Raw genomic sequence first — 4,083 nt, 5'->3', positions numbered from 1 at the left:
TGGAGATTAGGTAGAAGCCTGTCTGTTCAATGAAGACCGAGAAGTCCAGTGTCCATAAAGCAGACTGCAACAATTCGCAGGACAGATGATGTGGCTTATGTTATGGGTGTAGCAAAGGGCCGGTGTGCAGCGTTAGAGAGACTGTTGAATGTAGAGCCTAAAAGTATGTGGGATACAGTAGAAACAGGTTTCAGGATGAGCAACTGGAAAGATGCAGATGTCATCCACTGGGACAGAAAAGACTGTAAGCAGGTTTAGGGGATATCAGGAGATCAATTTGGTACATCTGAAACTAAAATTTGGTAGAGATCAAGGCAGAGATATTTGATAGGCAGTGGGATATAATAACCTAGTATTCAGAAGAAAAAAGCCATCTGAGATATAAATTTGGGGGTCATCGCCCTATCAGTGTTATTTATTTATCTATTTATTTTAAATATTTTATTTATTTGAGAGAGAGAGAGAGAGAGAGAGAGAGAGAGAGGAAGAGCATGAGCAGGGGGAAGGGCAGAGGGAGAAGCAGACTCCCTGCTAAGTGTGGAGCCTGCTGGAGGTAGGGCTCGATCCCATGACTCTGGGGTCAGGTCCTGAGCCGAAGGCAGATGCTTAACTGACTGAGCCCCCCATGCGCTCCATCAGTATTATTTAAAGGCAGGAGACTGGATGAAGTCCTCATGGGAATGAGTAGAAAGGAAAACCAAGGATGTGGATTTGTACAGCAGCTCTGATATTTATTAGATTTCTGACCTCGAGTGTGTTACTTACCACCTCTGTGTTTCAGTTTGTCTGTATAGTGAGGCTAACTAGGGTGTACTAGAGAGTAAATGAATCAGTGATACAGGGTATGTAAATACTTAGGACGTAATTAGCAGAATAGGCATTATACGATTATTACTTATTATCTAGTAGAACATAAATCCATTGGTAGCGGGATTTTTCTTTGTATTTTGTTTATTGCTATGTTCTTTAGGACATAGGACTTAGCACTTAGGACTTAATGCTTATAATAGGATTTAGCACTTAGGACAGTTTATAAGCCATAGTTGACATTTAGATATTTGTTAAACGAATTTTTAGACCTGATTATAATGATGAAATCCAGGTAACTGGTGATATAAGGTGATGAGGGAAAATAATTTCTTAGATGTATTACCATGATTTTCAAAGTACAATTTTCCACATAAGCATTTGTTTCTATCTGAGTTAGAGGTGAGGGAAAGATGGAGGAAAAGAGTCATAGTCTGAATTGGCAAAGCAGAGGCTAACCAAGGAAACCAGTCAGTTTGGAAGAGGGTCTGGGACAACAGAGTATTTGCTTAGAATTCTTATTCAATTCTCATTTGGAATCTCAATTTAAAGAAAGTCTCTCATTCTCTACTCCCTGATAGGATACTCAATTAATAAGCAGATAGACATAGTATTTTAATTCTTGCTGCCACAGGCATAACACCAACTTCTCTCAAGTTTACATGCTTATATTTTTGTTTTACTTGTATAAGAAAATCTCCACCTGGAATTTACAGTATTCCCTATAATAAAACTACACTCATGAGCTTTCTTTTTAAATTTCAGAATGCTTAAAGTGACTCTTGGAAATGAATTGATTTTAACTAGGTTTGGAATCCGCAGGTTTGTACAATTCACGGACAGAGTCTACAGTGCTGGCCAACTACTCAGTACTCATTGGCCGTGGTTTTAGTAATTGATACGCCAAGTTCAAGACTTTTATAAAACAGTACACGTGAAATTTTTGGCATTTGAACCAGAATCAAGATGGAATGTGAGAACCAAAGGATGGTTACCAGAGGGATGGGAGAGGGATGTAGGGGGATGGAGGGTGATGAAGGAGGGCACTCGTGATGAGCACCGGGGATGTGAGTGAGTGATGAACCACTAAATTCTCCACCTGAAACTAAATCACACTATGTTAATTAACGGAAATTTAAAAAAATACTTAAATACCAGAACTAAATGAGTTTAGCAAGGTTGAAAAATACAAGATCAATATGCTAAAATAAATTGTATTTCTATATATTAACCAGGAACCACTGAAAACTGTTTTGTTTCTAAAAAATAAGCTGCTGAAAAAAAGGCGGAATGTGGAGCCAGTCTGTTTCAACATAAGATCACAGCCATTGTTTTGTTTCTCTCACTTTTGCATCTGCTTTAGCAAACATCTGTTTTTGGCAAGCTCATTTGATATCAGGTAGTCAATTAAGCTATACCATGTTGGCATCCAAATCTTAATCTCCTTTAAAGAGCAAAAGACAGAAGAGCCAAAGGACTTGAACTACACCTGGCATCATTTGAAACAACCTGTACCTCTAATCACCATTGGTGAGCGAACTCAGCAGCTGCCGTTAAAGCAGCTAATGAACTGCAGAAATGAATCTGGGAGTTCCCTTTGGTGCACTGCTGTTTGGAGAGAAGATCTAAATGTTTACCAAATAAAGTTCTATTTATGCACTAGTATTCTGACTTCTGCTGTGGGAATGCCCTCTCTGAGTGCCCTGAGGGGTAGGGAAAATACGTGATAAAGTACCAAGAGCCCTGGGTTCTAGACCAGGATCTGCCACTAGGATTTTGATCAAGTTACTCTTTCTTTCTAGGACTTTTGTTACCTAATCAGTCAAATGAGCCATGGAATTGCTCATCTATAAAGAGTTCCACACATTTATGTCCAACTCCTCATTACACATCTACGCTCTCATGTCGAAATCTCAAAATATAGCAAGTCCCCAATCAGTCTCATTTCCTTCCTCTTTCTTTATTGTAGTTATACCTGTGAGCTAGCAATCTGGAATCATACTCAACTGTGTCATCTCTCCAGTCCTACCTTCTATCCTGCGGTCACCACTGTCTGCATTTTACCTCAGAAATTTGTCTCCATTCTGTTATCCTCCTGCTACGGTCTGAATGTTTGCTTCCCTCCAAAATTCATACCTCGAAACCTAATGCCCAATGTGATGGTATTAGGAAGTGGGGCCTCTAGGAGGGGCTTAGGTCAAGAGGGTGGAGCCCTCATGAATGGGATTAGTGCCCTTATAAAAGAGACCCCACAGAGCCAGCTTGCTTCTTCCAAGTGAGGTTAGGGCTAGAAGGTGCCATCTATAAGCCAGAAAGGGGACCCTCACCAGATACCAAATCTGCCAGTACCTTCCTCTGGGACTTCCCAGCTTCCAAAATGGAAAGCAGTAACTGTCTGTTGTTTAAGCCAACCAGTCTCTGGAATTCTGTTATAAGAACCCACGCTAAGGGGTCCCTGGGTGGCTCAGTAGTTAAGCATCTGCCTTCAGCTCAGGGTGTGATCTCAGGGTCCTGGGATCGAGCCCCGCATCGGGCCCCCTGCTCCATGGGAAGCCTGCTTCTTCCTCTCCCACTCCCCCTGCCTGTGTTCCCTCTCTCACTGGCTGTCTCTCTCTCTCTGTCAAATAAATAAATAAAATCGTAAAAAAGAAAAAGAACCCATGCTAAGACACATTCCATTTGCACTAGTACTATATTAGACAAAGAAAAAAATATAAAAATATATCTATTTATTCTTTCCCCACATTCATGGCAGACCTTGGTAACAGGTCATCTATTCTTTCCTGCTTCATCTCTGCAGCCTCAGAACTCTACTGAGTATGCTCAGGCAGCCAATACCATGCTTGTTATACATGCTTATTCTTAAATTGGGCAGTACAAAGTGTATATCAAATGTAAGTCAATCAGAGAATGACAATTATCACATGGTTCCACTCATATGTGGAATACAAGAAATAGATCAGAGGATGATAGGTGAAGGGAGGGAAAACTGAATGGGAAGAAATCAGAGAGGGAGACAAACCATGAGACTCTTGAGTCCGGGAAAGAGAGGGTTGTGGAAAGGGAGGTGGGTGGGGGGATGAGGTAACTGGGTGATGAACATTAAGGAGGGCATGTGATGTGATGAGCACTGGGTGTTATATAAAACTAATGAATCATTGAACACTTCAAAAACTAATGATGTGCTATATGTTGGCTAACTGAATTTTTTATTATAATAATATTTTTTATTATGTTAGTTACCATACAGTACATCCCTGGTTTTTGATGTAAAGT

The sequence above is a fragment of the Ailuropoda melanoleuca genome, chromosome 8 (genome assembly GCF_002007445.2).
Source record: "Ailuropoda melanoleuca isolate Jingjing chromosome 8, ASM200744v2, whole genome shotgun sequence".
NCBI classification, from domain to species: domain Eukaryota; kingdom Metazoa; phylum Chordata; class Mammalia; order Carnivora; family Ursidae; genus Ailuropoda; species Ailuropoda melanoleuca.
Note: the sequence above shows the minus strand (reverse complement) of the source record.